Source organism: Phasianus colchicus, chromosome 4 (genome assembly GCF_987193195.1).
Source record: "Phasianus colchicus chromosome 4, bPhaCol1.hap1.1, whole genome shotgun sequence".
Taxonomy (NCBI): domain Eukaryota; kingdom Metazoa; phylum Chordata; class Aves; order Galliformes; family Phasianidae; genus Phasianus; species Phasianus colchicus.
The window spans coordinates 52222912-52250446 of record NC_143439.1 but is presented as its reverse complement, the minus strand read 5'-3'; the positions used below and the strand labels follow the sequence as shown (position 1 = coordinate 52250446).

The following is a 27535-nucleotide window of genomic DNA, read 5'->3' as shown; positions in this document are numbered from 1 at the left end:
TCCTATTAATATTGATGAAGATAGCAAGAATAGTATTAAAACTGAAATTCAGTAAAGCTCCTGCTTCAGATTAGACAAAATATGAGTCAGGAAGCCTACAAAGTGTATGTGGAAGAAGAAAAACTGTCTATGCAAGACTTTCTAAAACAAAATATTCATCCCTGTGTTTCAGAATTAAAATAGCAGAAAACTTTTATAACAACGGTCCCTGACAAATAACAAAATAAAACACCTTCATCACCAAGCAAGAGACTCAGAAATCGTCAGTTAACATACATGCTAAAAGTATGTTGCATGGAATATGTTGCATGTCAATGCATCATAACAGAGTTGCTATCATGCATAAGTCTCAGTGAAAATTCCAGTCACTAAGAAATAGCTGGCCATTTATGAAGATATATATGTATTAAAGGTGAGGGAGGGCGAAATGCAGAAGATAGAAGGCTGGAGTGTCAAAGTCCTTCTTATGATGGTACCATAATGGCAACCATTATTGTATGATTGTATTTTCTGACTTTCTGACTATCAGGTATAGATATTGCAGCTCAGAATTGCAGGCCTTTGTCTCTGAGGTGAATCATCTTTCTTAACTCTAAAAATCTTTCTTGATATCTTGGCAATTTACACTCTTGCCGAACTATTACTCTGCAGTACAGTGCAAGTCACTCTTTCAGTCACTGCGTTACCCAGAATTTTCCGTGGCAAAATAATTGCCTGTTATTCCAGAAGTAGAATGAAAACGTATTCAGATCTACCACAAGGTCTGCATCTTCCTGTGCAAGTAATCATATGTTGCCAACCTAGGGAAAAGAATTATGTACAGTTTTAATAACTACATAATCACACTTTGTACAGGTTTTATAGAAAATTAAGAACTCAATTTCTATTCTTTTGTTTTCTGTTCCTCAAATCTCATTCAGCTTCATCAAATTGAATATTAAATGCAATGAGTATTAAGTATCATTTATTCAGTATAACAAGAACCATTAGTACCTTTGTTAGGAAAGATCTGTTCTTTTGTTTTTGTAGTTGTGTACGTAATAGTGCTCTCTGTATCTCACAGACGCTATCTTGGAAACAAAATAAGCACAAAGAGGGCAGCTAACGTGGTGAAGGACATCTTGTCATCTTCAGTTCTCAAAGGAGAAGAATGATGGAAGGAGATGGCTTTAAGTTTACTAATGGAGTAGCTAAGGAACATGGGGAACGTTAGTAACCTAATTCCCTAGCCCTATACTCTACACACTATTTTTTTTTAAATGGTGGCCAGAAAAACTGTAATTAGATGAATTCATAAACAATAGACTTGCAAACTAAATGCTGAAGTGAACAGTTAGGATAATTAATCACAAGACTGTGGATAAGTATGATGAAAATGAATATCAGATATTAGCCTGATTTGTGTGCCTTCTCCAAATATTATTTATCGCTGTCACTGAACTTGATAGACCATTTGATTTGATCAGAAGAGCATCTCTTATATTTTTCACACTATTTCAACATGCTAAGCATAAGAATTATTCTTAATCATACCAAATGGATTAATTTCAGCATTTGCTTTAAATACTTTTCTACCCTCCTACCCTTAATACATACAAAAGGATTCAAAGCTAAGGACAATGTAAAAATGTTTGTAACACATACAATGATTTGTTAAGTACATTCATATAGAAATTTATAGAAAAATATTTCAGTCCAGGTATTTGGTAGTCAAGTCTTCCTGTGAATCATCCAGAAAAAAAGACCTTAAGAAACATATATATGATTGCATGTTATTCATTATTCAAATATTCCCTTCTATAATCAAGGCTACTTAGTAGATTCCACACATTTCAGAGCTGAAATAATATCCCTGGATTCATTTCTCTGAAGTATACCCTAAGGGATAAATGATACATCCAAAGGCAAGAAAAAAAAAAAGAAATTAAATATGCTTACATTAAAGCCAAAGAAAAATAAAAGAAACATACTAGACTACTTATTTGAAAACAGTACAAATTGCTGACATGCTAAGATACTCCCTTCTCTTCCCATTTAGGAGATTCACTGAGTAGATTTGCTGTTTGTATGCTAAATATAAACGTAAACTGAAACAAGAAAGTATCATCATTGCATTCATGGGTGTTAATTAAAGAAGATAATAAATATAAGAAAACAACACCTAAGAATCCTTTTCAAGTAAATCCATTCTTCTTATGGAAGTCGTGGTGAAGGAGATCTTTACAGAGAGGAATTCTCTTCCTCTGAAGGTATCAAGCAGTGCTTGTATCTCCTGGGATTTAAGAAACATCAATCTCTTTAGCACACTCTCTTCGGTTTCTACCTATCTAATTACTACTTGCTCTCTCCTTCTTTGCTCTTTCTCCAGCATCTTAGGTTATCCCAACTTTTCCCTGTATGTAACTGTTGCCTACCACATTGAGTTACTAGAGAAAGATGCAAATATGTCTTTGAGCCAGCTGCCTTTCATCAACTCAGCCAAAGTAAGGCTGAATGCTAGGAAAACAAGAAACAGGAGGTGGTAGGATAAAAGACTGGAAGTATGGACAGAATGCCTAATATCTGCAGCCAGGAATGAGGAGAGAAACTATTACTGCCCATGTTACCTTCACTTTTCCTATACAATTTTGTCACAACTATCGTGATGAATTTTTTTCCTAATTTTTATTTCTACTCAATGAAAGGTGATAAGCCAAGAATTGATCTTGAAAAAAAATTCTTGTTCTGTAAGACTGCAGGCTTCAAGAGATAAACTGCTTTACTTTTTCTTTTTTTTTTTTCTTTTTTCATTCTTCTATTACCCATGGGTCAGAAAAGAAAATATTAGAATCTGTCATGAAGGGCAAAAAGAAACTTAACTATACCACTTAGGAACAAAACCAATAGCCCACAGTTTAAGGACAGAGGATCTAAAACCTTTGTCTAAAAGTGTGCTATATAAGTTCTTCCATCTTACTGCCTCTTCAGAGTTGCACTGCACAACTTAAAGAATCTGTGGATAGAACGTGATCTTAATTTTGAACAAACTTAATCCAGCTTGAATTAATGCTGAAATGAAACTCAGTGTTCTCTAGCTCCTGACATCAACTGTTAGTTATTCAGAAAAATAGAGCTATCTGTCAGTAGGAGCAATGATCCACAACATATGGTCACACTGCAAGGATTCATTCCTAAAGTTAATTCTGACCTTTGCTGCATTAGACAGCAGAACACAACACGCTGTATTCAGCTATTGATGTGAAACTCAACAGTAAAAAAAAAAAAATACTTCAGGCTTATAGTTAGGCTTGTCCTAAGGTACTTAAGGAACATATGTCAATTTGCCATTTAGATACCTAGAAAATGGCAGACTATGTTCAGTTTTATTTGTCATAAAAATTACCTAACGTATCACTTACTAAATATGAAGTATGCCTACACACTTCTAAATATCAACCACACATTTTACCAAAAAAAGGAAATGTAGTGATGTTTTTCCCTGAGTGTTTCCTTTGCTATTATAGTAAACAACACTTTAAGGACTAATAAATGTAACTTTTGAAGGACTTCGCTGTCCATAATTTAATTTTCATTTAAGTATGGCACCCAGAAATACAGAAAACTGAAGAAAAAATTATTTGTCATATAAGTTGTCACACTATTTTCTGAATGAGTAGGTTTCATTCTCTTCAAAAATAACGAACATGCATTTTATATATATTTACATAGTTGTTTATAGTTGTTTATCAAATGAAAAGCATGCGTATGAAAATTTAATTGAGCGACCATCATTTTTTCCCAACTTAGTAATGATTTGCCATCAGGATCTAATAGATCTCTGATCTCCCCCAGAAGAATTCCAGGTCTTCAGTTATTAGCATTCTGAAATTCTGAGTTACAACAGTGTGCTGGATGTGTTTACAAATAAAGAGAGACATCAAAAGTGTGAATTTGGGGTATCGCAGAGTTAACACATCACTTTCACAAGACGCAATAAAAAGTTTCAAGAATAGAATTAAGACAAAGGGAAGTCATTTATCAGGAATTATTAATTTCTCATAGCTTACTGTCACACTCATCTGGCTATTCCTCTTACGTGTGCTCTATATTACTCCTTCTAATGGTTTTAGAGTGAAATACTCTATAACATTACCATATACATTGCCTTGCCAACAGCTGTTGTCCATTTTTCAGACTCTTCAATATTACATGGCATTTTAAATAAATGAAAATCTCTTGGTGCCTCGAACAACCTTGTTGTTGACTCTCATGAATCAAAATACAAAAATGCAAAGAAAAAAAAAATCACTAGCTCAATTTCAAAGGTCCATCTCTCAAATGTTTGCAAGTTTCTGCATAGCTATCAGCCCCTTTGTTTTATTTGACACAGAAGAAGTTTTCAGATGCAAATGTTTGTGATAGAGGTAACATTGCAGTGACACTTAGCTATCCATTTTTCCTATTGCTGACAAAAGACAGAGAGCACTTTTTTTTTCCCCTAAAACCTAGGCTTGAGCCCTTCAAAGTATTTCTCACCTGATCTCTGAAAATAGAAAGAGACTTTCCCCACAGCTGATGTTCAAGGTAACATAAATAGCCTAGTGCTCGCATTAGTATTATCTTCAATTAATTCTTTACATTGGTCTTGTTTGAATCTTCAGGTCACGTTACTATCACTGAATACCCATAAGTATTCCTTCTAATGATTTTTCACTATTTCTTTTCACGTATATTTCTATTAAAAAAGTAGTTTTAAGGAATAAAATACTTTATTACAGATTCACAACACTGTCAATTAGTAATTTTCCTAGCCTATAATGAGTAACACAGGGACTTTGTGCCCACACTCTGGGTAACTAGTCTCAGTCTTTCAGCTCTTAATGGTGTACTTTCTTCCTCCCTCTTTGTTCAATTTCATTTTTTTCATTTGTCTCCATAACAGAATATCAGTATTTTACAGACAGAGAAGAAGAAAAACATCAAAATCTTGCAAATTTTACTGGCAAAAGAAAAGCATTCCCTGCCAACTCAAACACTTAAAAAGCTGTTAATATTTACTCCCTTACTACAACCATACATCAATTTAGCTTTGAAAGAATCATTTAGATCTAGAACAAAAACAAGCTAGAAGAAGTCAAGTAGTTTCAAATAAATATTCACACTGTATGTTTACATAAATCAAACCTCCAAAGTCTTTCAAATTTGTTCACTCCAAACTGTAAAGCCTCCTTAACAGATCTTTAAGATCTCCTCAGATCATTTTGGTAATTCAAGACATATTGTGCAATAAATAAAATATCATATAAGGAGACTGAAGACTGACACACACAGAAACTGACTTATTTATTCAGTAACTCCTATTCCAGTCAGTCATAGTCACAGTAATTCACACTGTCAAAACCTATAATTTCTGGCACATTTTATCAACTTATATATTTTGTCATTTGATTTCTCAACTTAGATACATTTATGCACTATTCCAGTCTTCCATAAGCTGACTTCAGAGCAATAGCTAGCTTTATAGAACATGCAATTTTCTGAGTTTTTACTAAGGTAAGTCACTTTTTCATCTGTATTCATTGCCAGTTACAAGAGTCATCCTTAATTTTAGCCCTACATTTTAGGATATAGAGCAACATTTGGAGCATTCATAATGCTTTTCCTCAGCTCTCTCCCTTGGGACATAGACACCCTCTGAAAAAGTGAAATATTTATTTTGTTATCTTAAAATTCATGGAATCCCATCTGTAGCACTACATTTAGCTCTGGATCTCTAACTTAAGAATGGACCTATTGGAGCAAGTACATGGAGGGCCACGAGGATGATCAGAGGCTGGAGAACTTCTTCCATAAAAGCTGAGAGCTGCAATTGTTCAGCCTGCAGAAGGTACTCATAGCAGCCTTCAGGTAACTAACAGGGCTTCTACAGGAAAACTGGAGAGGGACTCTTTATCAGGGACTACACTGACAGGAAAAGGGGAAAGGACTTTAAACCATAAGAGGATAGATTTAGATTAGATATTAGGAAGAATTAATTCACCACGGTTCCAGTGGTGAGACACTGGAACAGGTTGCCCAGATAAGTTGCTGATGCCCTATCCCTGGAAGCGTTTAAGGTGAGACTGGATGGGTCTACGAGCAATCTGGTCCAGTGAAAGATGTCCTGGCAGGGGAATTGGAACACATGACATCTAAGGACCCTTCCAAACTATTATATGATTGTATGATTTTATGGCTGTCTGAAGATGTCCTCTGGAAATCCCTTAAAACCTCAACCATTCTGTTATGTTATGATTACGGACTCACAAATGTCATACAGCAAATACTTCAAGGAGAGAGAACGAAGATGAAGATACTCTTCCATGTGGGCAAAAGCATCATACTCTTCCCTATCTTTCCTGTTTATTACTTGAGGCAGCTTTTGTTAATGAGCTTTCAGTGAATTTCATTGTTGAAGTCCTAACTGGCTCCCTACATTATATCAAGGCTATTGAATCTGTCAAGAGATATACATTATATCTTTTTGAGATCTGCTCTGTTTTTTCATACTGTTTGTTTTCATTTCTTTCTCCTCTTTCAGTTTCAATATCTTTTATGAATTCAGCACTTTGCCTTGAAATAAAGCAATAATGTTTGCAGTAATTTCCTTTCTAGCCTGAGTAAAACAGGAACTAAATGATTTGCCCTTTTGCTAAAATTAACAATTTAAAATGAGAATGAGTGACATACCTATATGCCACTAATTTTATTAATTTGCATGTGTGTATTGTCTCTGACGATACAGTAATTGTTTCTGAAATCTAAATTTTAAGTTTATTTTCCATGAGTAACAACTGTCAGGAAAAAATTCCCTCCATCATTTGGAGTTATTAAATTATATTTTTAGGTAAGTAATCACTTTATGCATTAATATTTTCAAGCTCCCATTTATCCTATTTCTTTGGAAAATAATTGCAGAACTATGGTTCTTTAAAGAAATCACAAGAAAAGTGGTGCTAACTAATTTACTTATAGCAGCTTCTGCTTAGAAATAAGAAAATAAGCAATGAGAATGCAAAAGCTTTTTTAAAAATAGATTTTGTTTCAGGTATAGCTGATTTTGCATTTTTTTCCTCCTTAGGGTGTTAAAAATCAGAAGGCTAAATTTTCTCAGAATGGTTGATTGTGTAGCAAAGGATGCAGACAAAAGGACACTACAATCTACGGGCATCTCTAGATACAGAAGAACAACTCTGAGTCACTGATTCAAGCCATTAATCTGACTAAAAAAAGTTCTACCAATTTTTACAGTAAGAATCATCTTCCTTGTCACCTCCTCAAGCTTCACCTTTATCCAGATGCTCAGTGGTATAACAGCAAAGTGAAAATATAACCTTAGGAGTGAAAGACAAATTTTAGTGGTTCTATAACCACTGCAAGTAAATAGCTCAAGGCCACTTTTCAAAAGAGATAGTTAATTATATTGAGTTTAAGCTTACTTAATTAGATTATATTTCTTTGTTCAACAGTTTCATTATTTCCTTATGAAAGGAAAAAATGATTTAAATATAGAAAGATAACTTCTTGTTCCTCTTCATAATAATAAAAGTCATAGCAAAATAACAGAAGACATATTCACATAGGCGGAGGAAAAAATGCAAGAATGTTAGCTATCTTAGTTTGGTACTTAGGGAATTACATCTGTTTTCCCCTGCTACTCCTTCCAGTTATAATATTTTCACTCACAATTATGATGCCTGTCATTATCAAAATAACATTAGCAGAGGTAATAAAAGCAAAATAAAGATATAGAAAGAATTTATGAGGACTGCTCCAAAAGCAATTCCTCCTATTTTATTATGTTGGATAACAATGTCAGAGGCAGATGGTGGTGGTATGGCAGCAGAGGCTGAATCTCCAAACAATACTCTGCTACATTTTGTTGCCATGCAATAGATGGCAGCAAATGGAAGTCTGACAAAACGATGTATGACATGGAAGTGTGTATGAAGCAAAGGTGGGATCTGCTGACATTCATCAGTGCTTGCTGAATGTTTATGGAAACCAAAAAGTGGATGTCAATACAGTGAGGCTGTGGGTGGTGTTTTGCAGCAGTAGTGACAGTGGGTCACCTCCACTGCTGCAGATTTTTACAAGCATGCCATACAGTCTCTTCTTCATTACTGGTGAAAATGTATAGCTAATGGTGGTGACTGTGTTGAAAAACAGAGTTTTGTAGATGAGAAATTGCACTACCAAATAGTGTGACTGTGCTCTTTGTTGTTATTTCCATGGAAATAAATAGGATACATTACTTTCAGAGAGACCTCTGTATTATTATCATGACCTCTGTTCTAAGATCAACAATAGTAGGGGAGAAATCATTCAGAACTTCCTTTCAATAAAAACTTAAACAGTAGAGAAGATTTAGTAATTGATTTTTTTTTATTATTTTTTTTTTTCCCCAGTATGGTCAAATGCATTATTTCAATTAATGTTTAAAAACTAAACATTTTTATTTGTGATGTGAGACAGCTTGTTGAAATCTCTTTCACTTTATTTGCTTTTAAATGCTATAAACATAAGCAGCACTGAAAAAGAATTGTTTCCTAAGCAATGCCAGAGTTTCTGAGCAGACAGGAGAGAATCTTTGACAAAACTTCATTATCTCTATAGTGACAGCCCTACATATAGCAGATGTCCTTTTCCACAATTTTTTTCCTGCTTTCGTTGTTAAAGTGGAGGCCCACTTCTAGAAACTTGATTGTTTCTATTTGCAAAAACTTGGTAGAGCAATCAATGAGAAAAAATCATCAAAAAAGAAAAAAGGTAAGTACTTGGGGAACTAAGGTTACCTCACAGGCTCCTTCCATAACCTACCAGAAATCAGTTGCATATGTATGGTGCACAGACAAATACAGACATAAAGACGTTCTGCTCAACCTTCTTATCATTTCTGTTGTCACAAAATAACCACTTGCCTGTTCACCTCTGCAGCAGGAATTCATGTGTATCTGAGAACGTAATGTGGTTGTCAACATGACAACAATCTTGCGTTTGGCACTTCAACATCTAAACAAACAGCTAGCAGAAAATGTGTGAAATATGTTTAAAAAAAGTTCTTAGGATGTTAAAGTAAAATTCCCTCTGGACTTTAAAGAACAGCAGGAGGTCAGTCAGGAAAGAATATTGGTGTTGCAATGCTTCTGAATAAATATCAGTAACATCTGATGCAATCTGTTGACTTGAATTTGATATTACAGCCTACATGCCAGACAAATCAGTTCTATTTGAACTAAAATTAAATGAGGCACTTGCTACAAAACATCAGTGCATACTGCAAAGAGTTTTCTTATCAGTGATACTAGTCCAAATCCTCACCAGGCATAAATTGAAACAGCTAAAATGTAATTTAGTCAGCAAAAATCTGCCAATAACATGAACTTTGCTTGCCCGCCATCTTCATTTTATCATCCTCACTCTACAGTTTATAGTAAGCCAGGATTTTTTTTAAAGTTTTTATTTTCTTTCCAATCTTTTTACAAAAAGATTTATAGAAGTTTCTGCTTAACACCCCCAGTGGTAATGTAGTTCCGAGAGACAGAATACATTCCCAGGACAACTCTGAATTGCTTAAACAAACATCAACTGCAAAAATACCTAACTTAGAGGCAAGGCATCCAGGTGAAGAAAATCTGTGAAGTAGGGAATATGGGACAACAGTTTTCTTATTGATACAACATGACTACACTGATGATAGCTTGTTAGAAGTCTCAATCCACCTGCTATAGGTCTTTTGCCAACTATGAACTGTAATGGCAGGAAGAGTCATTATAACCTGATTAGCTAAAATGATGATTGCTCTTTTGGGCCAATACAATAACAACTAACACCAATTTTTGGCAAGTATCACTTTGTCACCCACTAAGCCTGTGTATGATACTGAGAACTGAAGGGAAATGCATTTAGAATAATTTTGGCTCAGTAACTTTTCTCGTTTCTGGGTAAGATACGAAAACAGTGGATGCTTATAACTTTAATGTTAATAATCCAATTCATTAAGCACTTCCTACCATACAATAATAGGAAGTCTGTTGTTAAATAATGACTTCCATTTTCCCTCTTCTGAAGTGTCTGCATTTAAATAGTTAGGGAAGTGCTCCCTTGTCCTGGGCCAAATGATTCTCTTGTGGAACTACACTGATAACTTATAAAATCTCCTTTGCAGAGCAGTGGGAATGTCATCCAAGTAATTAAATGCAGCAGTTATGAAAGGATAATAAAATGTAATCTACAACAGTTCCCTTAGTATTGCAGCAGGCTGCATTACTTTTGTCTATTACCATAATGGCAGGAACTGCAGTCATTTTTATACATCTGTTTCTGTGGTCAAAGCGAACCATAACATAAGAGACTTGCTGTTAAAGGATTTCCATTCAGCCACAAGATTAGGCTATTCCACTTCGATTATACAGCACTACAATGTAAGGAAAGGGAAATAAACCAATTGTAAAGCATAAGGTGAAAAGCACTGAAGGGTACTGATAAAATAAATTCCAATGCTTTGGGTTTATTTTTAGTTTTTTGCTTGGATGGCATGCAAAAACAGGTAACATTAGCATTCTTTGCTTCAGACATTACCGTATGTGTTACTAGCACTTCCACTATATCCACATTTAGGGAGTTTTGTTCCATGCAGCTTATAGAGAACCAAGCAAACCAAATTCTTTCCATACTTTTAGTCATTTTTACCATGAAAATGCTTTAGTTTGTGAATCTGATTGAAGTGTAGCCCTTTCTCATCATTATTTGAAAGCTCCCAGCCTATAAAGGGCACTAACATAAACATGCTGATAATAGAAAAAAGAACAAGAAATAAAAGAAGACCCTGAAAGCTGTTATCAGAAGACAAAGCACTGATAGCCTTTCTTTGGTGAGTTTTGTCAATGCATTTTCTACATGTCAAACTTTTTGTTATCTTATCACTTCAGCTTACATATTTATATTCTGTAGAACATTCTGATGAATATGAAATTGAGTGATTCTTCTTACTAACTGTTCCAATTACAACTATTCAGCTGTTAGCACAAGCCTACTAGCAGATACAAAGGAATCCAGAGCTTCCTACATCATGAATTCAGGTATGCCATTTTCCTCTGCTGCTCTTGGACTCAGAGCTAGTATGACAGCCACTACTTAATCCAGAAGCACAGTGTCTAAACCTAGTCTCTACACACTTGGTAGAATTACTTGAACAACTGAATTCAACTTGCCAGTAATATGAATTCATTGTCATGCTCTTTTTATATCTTTTTTTTTTCCCTCTTAGACTTTGCTGCATATGTTTTCAATTATTCCTGTATGTATTGCCTCCAACACATATGTGTAACTTTCCAAGTACAGATATATTTTTCTTTCTGATTCTTCTAAGGCACATATCCATCCTTTTTCTCACATTGCTGTAGAAATACAAGACAGCTACCGTGCTGCTACTTCAACTATACCTTTTATTTGGATGAACAGAAATGACTCTGGTCTCTAGGGTCCTAGTCAGACCAGAATATTTCATAAGCAATATATTCATTCAGGGATTTTGTTTGTTTTTAATAAATTCCACCTTCTGAAGAATTTTTCAAGGCTTTGATCTACTCAGTGTTAGCTCACCAGGACTTAGAGAACTCTGTTCATTACACAGAACTTCAACGGACTCTCGTGGGTTGATAGTCTAATTTTAAATTTCTTCTCATCCCAAAGAAGTCTGTTTATTTAAGTACATAAGAAAGGTATCACAAAGAAATGACTTGATATTTTGAGAGCTGAACTGATTAAAATGTACATTTTTCCCTTAATGAAAGCTGCAGCTGTTTCCATGTCCTAAAATTACACAAAATCTGTTTAAAATAGGAAAGAAAGCTTCTGAGTTCCTTTTCAATCTACACACAACAGTTAAATGACTGACCTTCAGGCAGGTGGCCAGCTCAGCTTAGAATGTTACTGCACCTCAACTGTTACAGTACAACAGATTAATAAGATAAAAAGGAAAAGAAATGGGGAGTGAAAGGAAATATTTATTTCGAGTTCTGGCTTAGAACATCATTGGATAGATGTATCATGAAACGGAAATGCATTTTGAAAGTGTAGTGACAGAAGAATTTTAAAGCAAAACTTATCTGTAAAGTCTTTCTAATTTCTTTGATAGGTAATACAGTATAGGAAATGGAAAGTCTATATATGTTTTGTTGTTTGTCAACACATGTCCAGGAAAAGCATTTTTTGAAAACCAGACAGATGGTATGAAAACTGCAAAATAAAATATTGCAATGGAAATAATCAGATGAAGTCTAAATTTTCAAATTGACAACATGTTGAAATTCAATTTTAAGTAACTACTACTTATCTCAGACATAATGAGGATATCTGAATTTTGGATGCTCCATCAGTTGCCTATCTAGTAACAGTAACTTTTCCATGAGGCATCTGGTCATCCTGTTTGTCGAAAATCTGGAGTGGAAACTTGACTTAAAATCAATACTCTCAAAAGAAATTTGGGAAGGAATCTGTAATCCTTTGCTTTGTGATATGGGGAAAACAAAATAACAGCAACAACAACAACAACAAAAAAAAAAAAAAAAAAAAGACTTTCAGGAAAAAGGAATTCAGCAGCAGAATTTCATATTCTCTGTGAACTATCCCGTCCATCAGGTTGGAATTATTAAGAAAGGAATCATGAACTTCACTAAATATGAGATTACTGCAAGTTGTTCCCACAAGAATTATCTTAATATAGCTGCTGCCTAATTAGATAGAATTTCTTGCATCCTTTCCCCCCCCCCCAGGAGCTGGTAAGAAATATTACTCGTATATAGGAGATATATTTTTATTTTTTTGCACCTGGTATTTATTTCCATTGAATGCACACACATAAAACTTTTACTCCGACTATTATTCCCTGAGATGAGTTATGCTGAATCTCTTTATCCCTTGATCTGTGGAAAAGTCTGTCTAAAGTGTATTTTTCTTGAGAACAGTATGTCTGTTACATGTTGTTTGGTTTTGCTGACTGGTTAAGAACATGCATCTACTCATGTGATACCATTTATAAAAAAAAAAAAGTACTGATATATTTTAAATGTGCTGATTCCACAAAGAAACCAGGAGCTAAAATCTTACGTACTTTTCCACAGAATATAAAGCAAGGGAAGTATCCTAATTTTTGATACATATATACTAAATCAAAACTAAATTGAAAATAAAGTAGGAATAATGAAAATTCAACTTAGTTTTTCAACTGAACTATTTGTGACCAAATAATTTCTATCCAAGTGAACTTATTTAAAATCAACTTTAAATTTTATATTTTCCATGTTTCATTAAATTATTACCATAGTCTAGTTTTCTGATACTGTGAGCAATCATTATATTTTTCCTGCAGTCATTAGCATGACATGAAAATGACACGGAGAAATTTAGAGTGCATCACTGATCTGAGAATTGCTTGGCTAATATTGTATTAATATTGTTGTTTCAGCAATAGGAAATTCTAAAGCTCAGTGACCTGATATCCCCAAGATGTTTTAGAAAGCATCATTGTATTGTTTTTATCACTAAGTTATTCATTCTAAAATTATTTACAGCTACTGTTGTATATAAAACAATGGATTTGTTGACTCTTCACTACAATTCAGCTACTCCTAAATTATGATTTCTCATAGATACATAGCCATATCTATAGTTCAAAGGTAAACCACATCTTTACAAAATATAAAAACATATATTCTTAATAGCTTATTAACTCTCTAGATATATTTTAAAATGAGATTAAAATTTATTTTAAGAATATTTAATTTATGCAGGACGAAACATAAGCTAGTGGACTAACATGTAAAACAGCTATCATAAAAGCTCTTCAAAGAACCTGACTTTTATTCTAAGTTACTAATAGACAATACAACAATTCAGAGATTCAGGTCTGATTTTCAAACATTGTTTTTCTACGATATTTCCCTCTCCTATAGGCTCCAGATCGTCTCAAACAAAAGCTGCACCATCTTCTTTTAACATATTGCCTATATTTGCTAATTTTTCAGAGACTGGTAGCATAGGCACTTTGTTAAAGCAGAGACGGAAAAGAAAACACAGCCAGCACTGCTTAAAAATAAAATAAAAATAAACAGGCAAAAAAAGAAAAACAACCCAACAAAAACATTTGATAATGACCAGCAGCTTAGACCTTATATAATTAAGTCAGAAAAGATAAGTGTTATAACAACTGGGGAATAATGCATTGTAGGATATTCTTATCCACTACCACAGTCTGTGACTTTGCACTACGGACAAGAGTAGCTTGTACATCATACAGCCACCCTGCGTGCTCTTCACCTCTGCCATGAAAACTCTCTTTTTAAAGTTGACTCCTGTTGTTATGATTAAGATAAAAGCAGTATCTTATACACAAGTACAGTCATGTATTGTAATTGAAATATGGTCTAATGCCTCCACCTACAGATCTGTCTCCCTAAAAAAAGTATTCCATGTAAGTGTCCATTTTTTTCTTCTTTGGAAAAAGAACACTTCTCAATTAACATAGTCACATCTATCACAAACTGAGGATAAATCATAGAATATTCACACTTAAGACTTGCCTAATAGCATGTTGTAAATTTGGATTTTCATTATGAGCAAAAAAAGCAGTACAGGCCACTGACTCTTTTAAATTGCATCTTACAAGAGGAGAAATCAAAAAGTGTTGCAATAATTAGCAACTGTCTCCTGGCAGACTTTGTAGCAAATGACTATGTATTAACCATATTTCATACATGATAAATTGCACTATTTTAAGTGTGAGTGACATGCAGAAACATTAAAAAAAAAAAAAAAAATAGGGAAGTGGAATGTAACATTTTGTGGCCTGTCAAGATTTCTTGTGCTTAACTTTGCTTAACTTCATACTTGAATTACATGTGTAAACTTAACAGCAGTCATTTTATGTGAGATTAAGTTACTGTTCCAATTTTTGAAAATAAAGAAAGCACATACAATCCCATTTTCTTTAAAAATACTTAAATTTTTACTAAGTAACTGATGATTCTATCCCTGACTATTTTGGGGTACAGAGTTCAGCTCCATCACTGCCTGTGATTGTGCTTGATTCAACTAGAAATCCACACAAATGGGCAGAGTGCAAGGAGAGTACCTCCCTTGATATGCTTGCCATGTTCTTTTTAATACACCCCATGATATCATCAGTCTTCTTTGTCACAAGGACACACTACTGACTCCTGGTCAACCTGCCCTCCACCAGGACACCCAGATCCTTCTCAGTAGAGCTTTTTTCCAATCAGGACAACTCCTAACCTATACTGATGCATGCAATTATTCCTACCCAGGCAGAGGACTCTTCACTTGCCCTTGTTAAATCTCATAAGGTTCCTCTCCACCCAACTCTCCAGCCTGATGACAGCTCTGAAGCTGATATTCGAGAAATGAGGTGAAACACAACGCAGAAAGCATTTCTCTTCCACATATCACCAGAGATATGCTCGGGATTTGATCACTTAGCTAAGAAAGGAACAAGTTGTTCATTTGCCTCCTTAACATTTGCCTTCCTGTTCCTTGGGGCAGAGGTGCCTACTTTCTCATATTTTCCTATAAAATCAAGTCTTAGAATGTTCTTGGTTTAAGCTCTCATGAAATTTATTTCAGTTAAATCTATAGTTGTCATAAAAACTTGCAGAATAAAAGTTATAGCTTCAAATCATATGATCCATGGACAAAAAGCAATGGAAGTAAATTGTAGCAAGTAGAGCCAATGCAGTTTTAAGTTATCAGCTATCAAACCCTATTTTTTTTTTTCAGCCAGTTAAATAAAATCATGTCCTTTATATAATGTTCACCATGCTATTTCTGTCACTTAAAGGCACAGTTTCCAGTGTTATACATAAATTGGATAAGAACTACAAAATATAAAATATAAATGCTATAGACAAAATGAGCTTTCCATAAAGCCATTCAAAATATACATGTAAAAACAATTGTTGGATACTCTTTCAGTCTTCAACTACATGGGATACTGAAGCATCTTTTTGGCTAAACATAAAAACAACACTAAACTAATAATTTAGGAGCTAAATCAGAAAAAAAATGACAGCTGGAAATTTCATTGTCTTGCTTCTTCGGCCAACATTTGAAGCATCCTAGAAAACTAAAGCTTTCTTTTAAGATATATAATTGATACATATTTTCTGTTATCGCGTGGAAGCTAGGAATAATGTCAGGGAGAATTCTTTTTTCCAAACCTAACAGTCAGATCAGTCAGATTTATTCTATAATGTCATAGACCTACTTGGGGTTAACACGAAGCAGACAAGTTATTTTATGCACATCTCAATAGCTTTAATTGAAACATTTATCATTCAAAAGCTGAAGCTGGCAGGAGAGTATTGACATTAAGAGAATATATGCAGATTCCCATAGGGATTTTATTATCCAACATCACGGAACACCTGCTATACAGTGGTCACTGTCACTACAAGCATCTCTCAATGACATAATAACATGTATGCAAGGGGCAAAGAGAGAAATTTCTGTGTATTATGTGCACATTTGCTGTAGAGCACAAGTGCTGCACTAAACTTTTATGAAAGCTTTCCAGAATAAAAGCTATTGTGAATCATAATGAGGCCTCAAATCATAGTTATTACTTTAAGTAAGAATGCTTTTAAGAGAATATATTAAAGAGAGCAAGAGAAATAGGGGAAAAAGAACAGTGGTATTCCATACACACTGTAAATAACTTGAAACTTGGTAACCTTCAGGTGTTAATGTAGTATTGTATTTTTGCTTCACTGTTTTTGACCTCAGATTTTTGCAAGAGGAGACAGTGAGGAATGTGGGTCATACAAAATCTGTACTGTAGTTTAAAAAAACCTAGAATGAAACTCAATGCTACAACCATTGTGTTTGGCAGATGAATGGCTTTGCCTGAAGAACAGGGTTACACCTTAGAGATAGTACATAAATCTAGGCCTTACAGATCTGAAACTCAGAAGCAGAAAATAACGCAAATCATTCAAAAAGGAAAATAAAAATAAATCATGACTAAGGAAAAATTCAAATATGATTTCTTGCATCTATTGTTTATCTGTAAGTAAATGAGGGGAAAATTATGGAGTTCTTTATGCAAAAAAGTATTTCATTATCAAAAAAAGACCTAAAATAACAAAAAGCCAAAGAAACAGATTATTTTTTTTTTCTGCTACATAGCTTTTGATGATTACAATTTTAAAAATAGTTGTTTATCTTAATCTTACAGAAATACTGAAGCTACACTGTGCAAATATGTGCCACTTTTAATGCAGATTTCAAGAGTAACACTTAGAATAATGAAAGGATTTATATATACTACTCACGGGAGAACAGGTCAGAAAGGAGATATACATGTGTGGTCCTCCATTCAGACTCTGTATGGCTTACAAATGACCATGAGATGACTGCAGCATTTCAGCCTGCAGTGTGATGCTGCCCCTTAGAGTATGTGATATTGAGCAACCAGAAAGAAGCCAAGGCAGCTTGTCTGCCCACAGGATTCCTACATGATTGCTGCAGACTGCTGCAGGAAATCAAACTGTGATACAGTTGACTCAGCAGACATAAGTACATTTATCTCTATCCCGTGCATACTGCAGAATACAGTGCTTTTGGTTCTAACTGAAAATCAAATTTTTTCTCCCATTCTGTGCTTCACAGCTTTCACAGAATCTACTGAGTATAAGACTAAGTTCACATAGATTGAATGTTATGCGAGTTTGATACACTTACAGTAATTTATCTATGTTTATTGTAAAATAGCAATTTAATTCATATTTCTTAAAATATATTTTTATATTTTATATTTATATTTTAATGTGCATTCATGTTTTATTAAAATATATTTTATTAAAATAATTATTGACAGCTATTCTAAAACTAACATTTCCATTGATATCAGATTTCTGTTTTTATTTTAACAAAGAAATCAAATCTATGTTCTAACACCTATGGCATATCATAAGTTTTGTTAATTCAAATCAGTATTGTGAGCATCCAAAGATGTTCAGGACTTTTCCAGTCCCAACATCTCAGAGAACTACAAGAGCTCCTTGTGTTCAGTGAAATTTGCTGTGGAACATATCTTTGTTAATATTGGTACACTTCAGAGAGCAAAAATTAAGGATAATTGAGCAAAATATGAACATGATCGTTTGGTTTAGCAACTCATAAAACATCACTTCAACTGATGTCATTTTTTCTGTTCATCACATGAACTGTATCTTTAACATTTTTAAATACTACTTTGGGATTTTTATCAGATTCAGTGTCTATATATTGCAATCTGAGAAGACATTATTACTTGTACCAGAATTATACTTTTGTGTATAAAAAAAAGAAAAAAGCGTAGAATGAAACAAAATCTTACTTATGATAAATGAAAACTAGGTTAAAAAAAAAAAAAATCCTAAAGTTCAGGCAAAAAAAAAAAAAAAAGTATGCTGCGAAAGGAGCAGTCTTCATACAAGTACCTTCTCAGCAAAAGCTGGAACCTCTTACATTTCTAGCAACACCAGTGTTCCAACTCCAAAAATCTTACATTCTGATATCTGATTTAGTAAATTAGTTTGCTTTTCCTCATATCGTTGTTGCTGCTTTGTTTTTAGGCCCATCTCCTTAACCTTTCCCCTTTCCCAGGCTGTGGGTCCTCCTCCATCCCACTAGTCATGGAACCGGGCTGAACCAGCCCGTAAACCATTGACAATGTTAGATCTAGAAAGCTTTAAACTTTATTTGTACATTTTGCCTATATAAATAAAAATACCAACTGCCATGAGATAATGCCATATTAAAAATATATCCATTAATTCCAAGCTTTCTTGTTTATTTTTCAAAAAATCTATTCTTTCTGAATGACAAAAAAATTGATCAAACTGTTGTATTCAGGATGTGACATAGAATAGATAAGTGAAAAGCCATTTTGTTTATCCATTAACAAGTGGAGACAAGGGTCTTTCTGACTGCAGCAAGCTTTGGTATGATTTGGGAAGATGATTAGCTTGCAGTACAAAAATATAAACTGTATTTCTGTGCATGCTACTGACAAACATAATTTAAACATTAAAGTAAACAAATAAAAGACTGGATTTTCTGACTCCAGGAAATATTTGCATATGTCACAATTACAGTCTGAGTATTCCAAGAATATTGTTCATCAGTTTCGATGCAGCTATTTAATTATGTACTGTGAGTATTTAGTTGTCTAGCCGATTTGTAGATATTTTTTTTAATAGTGCTCAAAAATATGCGTTATAGAAATGGAAACTGAAAACACTTGCAAATCTACACTTAAAACTTGCACAGTTCTTCAAAGCATAACACTTTAAAAATGCTGAGTTACCAAAAAAAAAAAAAAGAGGTGTTTAATCCAATTATTGTTACTGAGATTATAGCATGTGCCTCTCTCCCTTCCACATGATTTAGCACATAGAGAAAAGAATTGCATAGCAAATGAAAAAGTGACAGCACAGTGCTTCTGAAGATTATTTGATCAATTCATTTCCAGTGTTTGTAAAAGTCACTGAGCTCAAGACTCTCAAAAGCATTCCACAGAAAAGAGATGGAATAACTTTTTTTAATTATGCAGATAGTGACAGAGTCACACATTACTCTATAAGCCTACAAATCCTTATGACAGTGTATAATGCATATCCTTAAAACTCTTTATCCAAAACTAGATGTACTATTTTTTCCTGAGAAAATCTGAATTCATGCTAATTTTATTCTATTCAGGTTTTCCAGTACACAGATCTACCTCAGAGAATAAAATATAGGCTCCTCCAGCTGCATGGAAGCACCAGGTTTTTCAAGTATCTTAATGCTTTCTGTGTGGCATTTTTATTGCTGAAAATTAAGCTCCATTTGTATTCACAAATGAATGTTGATTATCTTAGACTGCCTTCCAGTGATTTTTACACATCCAAATTTGCAAATCTGTATTTAAACATACACAAAAACTGCAGTAAATTTGCAAAAGATTTTCCTTTGTTTCCTTGTGCTATCAGTCTGCACAGACACCACTGTGTAATATTTTAATGGGACAAAATTGTTTCATACTACTTTTAATTATTTGTCCATTCATAACCAACAAATTACAAGTAGTTTGTTACACCTTTATAAAGAGTGACACTATCTTTGACACTCTGCCTCTTTTCAATTACCCTTTCTTAGATTTCTAGGTCTCTCGTAGTTCTAAGAATTCAACTTCATCAGGCTTTTCTAGGACAAAACCTAGGGATGGAGTAAAAACTCCCTATTCTTGCTGTACACAGAAAAACTGTATCGTCCTATTAAAACACTCCAAGATGAATCTTACCTTACATTTCTGCAGTATACAGAACAGTCCTATGCAGATTCACCAGTGTCCTGACAGCCTGCTCCAGCAGCTTTATACTTGTTTATGTATAATTAGAGTAATTTTTCATCCCTGGTAAAAATAAAAGCAGAAGGCATACATAAATGAAAGCCCATAAATGGGAGATATGTCCAGTCTCATAAAGTTGAGGAATGATTTTCACTCAGAAGCTTTTGATGAGTGACTAACATTTCATTGTGTAAAGAATTAATACACGTAGATCATGAAATTATATTCAGTTCTACTCCCTTTCCTGCTTATATATACATGGGGATTTGTCAGTAAAGAAGCAAAACATGTCGTATGAAAGTCTGATATAGACTCATACTTTTTGCAGCATCTCTCTTTCTTGATATATTAATTTTCTGTAATTGAGAAGTTACAGTATTTAGGAAAAAAAAACAACTAATTCAAAATAAGAAAAGTGACTTCTCTTCAATTCTTCTTTTTAAGTAGAATACCCTCGGTATTCCAATATCCCTAGTGACCTTTGCTTTCTACCATTCAGTACAATAATACAAAATTAAATTAAATTTAAAAATTGTTATAAGAAAATCCTTTAATAGCAAACAACCAAGAAGGTGCTTTTGTAAGCTGATTTATTTTTGGTGCTAACTGTTGATTAAAGCCATCATTTATCTTTCTGTTTAGAAAAATAAGTGGGCTATCACTCTAATTTTAGAGCACTTTTGATATAAAATTGTTGCTTTGAAGGAAAGCAGTTTGAATTTTTCATTCCTGTGCTGATTACAAAGCACACACCTTACAGGTCATTTCTGTACTAATTCTCTTCCTGAAGCTCACTTTAAGAGAAAATTGCTTTAAAAATCTCTTTGAGTTATAAATACTGAGGTTGATATCCCTTAGTGGTACTGCTTATCAGTACAAAAGAAAAATAATAATTTCTTAAATAGGCAAGCATTATTCTGAAAATATTTACACCATAACCTTATTGAAAAGAGAGAAAGAAGACAGGAAAGAAGAAAAACTGCTGTTGTGCGATTCTCCATCAACCTTCAGAGACTCACAGACCACTATCTTTCCAAAGCCTATAGTCTATTTAATTCAAATTAAATAAATGAATATCATTCAGATACCTAGAGAATCTCAATTGTTAAAGACAAAAATACAGGCAATCGGGACTACTTTGAAGCTGGCACTTCAAATTCCAGTCTTCTGAGCATGAAATCAGACATCTTGCAAAATCACTTATTTTTTCTTTTAGAAAGAAGGCTAACAATCTATGTCACTGTAAATAAAAATACATAAACAAGAGTGTACTCTGCTGGACTGAAAACATTACATGTATATTCCACTGTAAATGATCTTCTGAATGATTAGAATAACTCCGTCAGTCTCTATTTTGAGCATTCTTGATAAGGTAAACAAATAATTTCTATGCTACAGAAACAAACAGCCAATTAGTGATCAAAGAACTTTTTTTTCTATGTATCTAAAGCAAATAGTATCTTCTCTCATCATACCTTGATAAAAACACATATCATAAGACTTATTCCATTTTAGAGTCCATGAGGCAGAATATGAAATTATATTTGTGTGCAAACTATCATATTTTTCTGGTTCATTTTCAAGATCTGTGGTATTTACATATGACCTTTCCATTTTTATTAACAGTTTATTGGATTTTTGCATTCCAGCCAGCAGAAGAGAAAGGTAATTTACACAGAGATTTGACAGTTATACACACAGCTATAAACTTCAGTCCATTAACTTATTTCTCATGTAACCTTTACCTCATTCTACCCAAACACCCAAATAAGCAGTATATCTTGCTTTTCTTTATGTTAAAAAGCCCTCATTGTAACTTCCTATTTATAGAACATCAAGTGGAAAGAAAAGCACTGCACAAGCTTTTATTAGGGCTTTCCTTGGCTCTTAATATCTCTATATCTCAATGTAAATGATACAACAATTCAACATCAAAGATGTTTGTAACTGCTGTTGTTGTCTTGCCTTAGTACAGCATGGTAAAATATTACCCCCAACTTTTTTTTTTTTTTTTTTTTTTTTTTTAATCCAGGTGAGGATGTTAAAAGTGCTATCTGTTGTAGGGATATTTAATTTTTTGTAATTTAACAGATTTGTATTTTCCATGCACACTGTCAGATATTACATAAGTAATGCATAAACAATATGCAGACAGAAAGAGGATTGGTTCCCTGGAATATTCTAGAGTCATATACAAAGGCTTTCTGCAAGATTTTCTGAATTGATCTCCATGATACCGTTGTCTTTCAGTAAAGCAGTCCTATGGCTTAATTACCTCTAATACAGGATGAGTTCTTGTGGAAGAAATCTACAAAGAATTAAGAATTTAGGGCTGCCAGTGTAATTACAAGGTAGTTCAACTGAAATAAACCATCAATTATTTTCTCATTTAGTCTTTACATTTTTAGTATTTGTATTAAGCTTCCTCATAGCGTACTTAAAAATGTAAAGATGGAAATCTTTCACAGAATTGCTTCTATCATAAAATGAAAGGTGTTCTAAGCACTCTATGGCTTCAAAGATAACCATACATATAATTATATACCAATCAATAGGTAAGTTCTCATTAGACTTCAGTTGGCAGGATTTTTCCCTAATTTTTAATGTCAAAGTTATCTCTTAGAATTTGTAAATTCATAGCTTGTAAGAAGAATTCAGACTATTGCATCATTTTCTCCGATTCCTCGATATGCCAATAATTTGGCATGAGCATAACCAGCAGTTAAACTGTGGTTGACATTTCTTTTAAACAAAATATCCAATTCAATTACAAATACACCAAGACATCAAAAATACTACATTTCCCAAGAAAAAAAAAAAGTAAATTGTTATTTACCTTTTACAAAATTAGCACCAATTTCTAACCAACAGTCACTTTAATTTGGTTTTATCAGACAAAAATCAAAGTAACTATTCCAGCTGAAATAGTTTTAAATGATAACTAACCTGCCCTTCACTGAATCTACTAAACAGGCAAATTTATGAAACAAAACAAGGCAAAAAATTTAATTGGAGTTACTCATTACTGAATTTGTTTTAATTTTATTCAACACATTCTGTGGAAAAAAAAAAGAAAAAAAAGAGAGAAGGCTGATTCAGGGATGATTTTGAGCACAGCTTAGCTAAGAAAAGAGATGCAGTGAAGTCCAATACAATTCCTCAATTTGCAATTACTTTCACTTGTTCACTTATTTTTGCAAGCAACTGAGAATTAGTGTTTTACTGTTACCATAAGACCACTGTTTTTGTCCTCTCTTCCAACCTTAATTTAGTCTTACCAGTTAGTTTCAGATTTGACATTTTACATAATTTAATGAAGACACTCCAATCTTGATCAAGTACAAATAATTTTATGATAATTCTTAAAAGAATCACTATGGAAATGTTGCTAACAATTCGTCTCTCTCTGTTTAGGTCCTGAAACCCAGAGACTGAGGTTTCTGTTACATTATTAGCTAGAATTAAATTTTAATATATTTTAAAATAGATTTTCATTTAATAAAAAAGTTGATATATATGGTAAACTATAACATCTGATTTTATATACTACTGTTAGTATAATCAGTATATAATTTTTGCATATAATAGTTAATATGTGATAACTGTTTTAGTCTGCTTCATATTCATCCATTGAGGAAACAGAGATGTTAGACAAATTCATCATCAGAAAAAAAAAAAAAAAAAAAAAGTGAATTTTAGGATATTTCTAAAATATAACAATCAAACTGAATACAAATTAATAACTTTTTGCTGTTGCCTACATCAAAAAAATATTTAAACACAGGAAGTATTCCAAAGCTGACTGAGATTCAAATCTTTTCATGATCAAGAGAAACACTGCATGTACTTCCTTCTTGATTTGACAGATAAAGGTGACAAGTAAGAGTTCTTTAATCCTTAGAGAGTGTGGTAAGTACAAGAGGGATAGAGTGGAGGCAGAACAAATGTCCTAATCCAGTTCAAAACTTTAAAGGAAACGCACTCTTCTACAACTGCTCCTCGTCCAGAGAGTGCATAATGAAATTACATATACCGATAGGCATTATACTTCTCTAACTTTTAGCTCATTCTTTGTGATGTCAGATTCATTATCCTCATTAAGTTAAGTAACAAAGTCAAAGAGTGTTTTAATTGAATGTATGCAAGACATTACTCAATAAAATTATATGTATCAGAAGAAACTACTTGAAGAAGAACAGTAATTGTAAGCAGGAATTAAGTAATATAAATATTATGAGGCCACCTTTCAGGTGACATAATCAGTCACTGAACGGAGAAGAAAATTACAGTTAAGACTAAAAATTCTGAGTTTTCACACTCAGAATTTCACACTCTGTGAAGGCAGAAACTGAACAGACTGGCTTGTATGCTCTGCTTTATCTAAACCTCAATAAATATGTCTTGTCTTTGTAATAACTATGTTAAATTCATCCTTAGTAAAGAAAAATGAAGAATGAAAAGATATATATTTTAGAGGGAAGGTCCAAGAAAGCATACTTGATTTCTGGAAAGTTCTAAGATTAATATTCAAAGATGCAAATTAAATTGCTCCAAAGGAGAAATCAGGATTCAGAATACTTTACTTCAAACTATAAGTCTCAAAAGTAGATGGAGGAGGAGACTATCCTATCATTATTGTCATCTGATAATTAAAATTCTAGTTTATGCTACTTCGGATGCATTTGTCAACAACTGATCAATGATTCTAAAACAGCAAATGAATCATGTGAAAAGGAAGATAAATATAACTAGTTTATTAAATATAACTAATTCTTAGAAAAGAATGCAATCAAACTCCTAAGCTGACTCTTGCTAAATGAGATAGCATATTTGTGCAGAAGCACTGATTGATGCCTTGTGAAACAAGACAAATAAATTGTACCTGGAATTGTTAATCCAAAGCCTTCCAAATCAAAAATAAATTAAATGAATGTTTTGGATCCACAAGATAGTACAAATTGCTACAGTAAATTACTTGTAAAATGTAATTTGTTGGAAAAAAAAAAATAATAATTAAACATTAAAATAAAAAAAAAAAAAAGTCTTTCAGGGAAGTGGATGGTCATTCCATTCTCGTACGAGCTGGTCTAGCATCACAGCAAAATGCATTGCCAGAAGGGATACTAAATCCAGCTTTGGAAACACTTTAACCATAGTAGTTACTCTATCTCTCTTGACAGCTTATTAAGAACATTGCATTGGACATTTCTGTAAAGCGCCAAACTGAACAAGAGAGACCTATATGAAAGTTCACATATTAATTGTTGAGCTACAGTCACAGGTGCATTAGCGGAGAACTCAGGCTCTCCTATTGCATTCAGTACTGCTTAGTCACTATGGCTTACTGTTTGGACAGAATGTTTTCAGATCAATAAGAAACGAGAAGGATTCCTAACATGTTAAGAATGATCTCATCCCTACTTCTGAAGGATCAAACCAATTCTGTATCTTATTTTTCGACACATTTCTGCTTATTTCTGAATTTTTTCCTATTCACACATTTGTTCCAGAAAGAAAGAAAAAAAAAAAAAGAAGAATCAGAATGAGCATGAACTCTGATTTATACTCCCCTATAAATAGGTAGTTCCTGGGATTGCATACATCTATGTTCTTCTACGACAAATACATTAGAGGTGAGCACTATGGATTCATTGCGGGAATGCAGGTGCTGAAAACCAAGCTGAGGAAGTTCTAGTTTGTCCCTCAGCAAGGGAAAAACAAAACTGTATCCTTACAAGCTTTGAAAAAAGAAGATGGAAATCAGTTTTTTTACATGGTCTGATAGTGATAGAAAAAGAGGTAGTTTTAAACTAAAAGAAGGGAGAATTAGATTAGATAATGGGAGGGAATAAATGTAATAAACCTTTTCCTTACATCTAATCTTGTTTTATTGGAAACCATTTCCTTTTGTCCTGTCACAGCAGATCCTGGTAAAGAGTCTGTCCCCTTCTTCCCTAAAGCTCCCTTTTAGATACTAAAAGCCTGCTATCAGGTCTTCCCTGAGCCTTTTCCATGCCAGAGTGCCAGCACTCTCAGCTTGTCCTCACAGGGGAGGTGTTCCATGCCTTGGATCATTTTTGTGGCCTTCCTCTGGATGCTGCTCAACAGGTCCTGTACTGAGGACTCTATATCTGGACATAGTACTCCAGGTGAGGAGTACTCTACCAGTGCAGAGCAGAAAAGGAGGATCACCTGCACTTTTGGTACAGACCAGTTGGTTTTCTGGGCTGGCTCATATTCAGCTTGCCATCCACCAGTACCCCAGGTCCTTTTTGACAGGACTATGCTGTCAAAAAAGTCTCTTTCTCTCTACAATTTCACTCTAAAACCATACTTCCCCTCAGACTCCCAAAGGAACTATTCTGGAAATATGATGGCAAATACCTTTTTCACTGTCTTCCACCACTAAAAGTTATCAGGAAAGTCCCAAACTTAATGGATTTATACTGCTGGGCTTTCATAGGTAGTAGAAAGTGAGGACTAAAGGAACAGGAGTAACCAAACCTACACTCAAAATAGCAATCTTCTTCCCATTCCCACTCTTTTGCAGCATTCCTTATAACAAGTATGCCTTTCTTTACTGTATATCCATGCATTTTTGTCAAGAAAATAGAGAAAAAATATCCCAAAACGTAGTAAGTTGAAAACTTAGATAGAAATTACTAACTTCAGAAATTGTTACCACATGTGAATAGGACACTCAACTCCCCTCACCTCCCAGCTGGATGGGAGAAAGAGCTGCAAACAAAATAGAACTCATGGGTTGAGATAAAGACTGCTTACTTAGACAGAAAAGAGGAGAAAAAAAATAGAAAGAAAATTGCAATGGTAACTATTGTAACTCCGGGCACAATCCCCAAGCAGTGGCCAGATTCCCACCCACCTCCCCACAACTTTATAGCCTTCTGCATGATGTCATGTGGTATGGAATAATCCCTTGGCCACCTTTGTCATAGACCTGCCCTGGGTGCACGCCCATCATTCAACAGCTACCAACAGTGCACTATCAACACTGTTTTTCTCCTCAAAGCCAAAATGTAGCATCATACTAGACACTATGAAAAAAAACACCATTCTGTCTCAACTGAAACCAGAACACAGAGTTATGAATGAGGGGTGTAATTTTGG

General features: G+C 33.8%; 1 long non-coding RNA gene across 1 annotated transcript; it reads right to left on the bottom strand.

Annotated features, from left to right (window-relative positions):
• Positions 1 to 385: 385 nt before the first annotated feature.
• On the bottom strand, positions 386 to 27278 carry LOC149918257 (uncharacterized). Its single transcript, XR_016466479.1, has 3 exons — positions 27075 to 27278; positions 20360 to 20470; positions 386 to 800 (listed from the first exon to the last, which is right to left on the bottom strand). It is a non-coding gene; the product is annotated as an uncharacterized LOC149918257 (long non-coding RNA).
• Between the last annotated feature and the right edge of the window lie 257 nt (positions 27279 to 27535).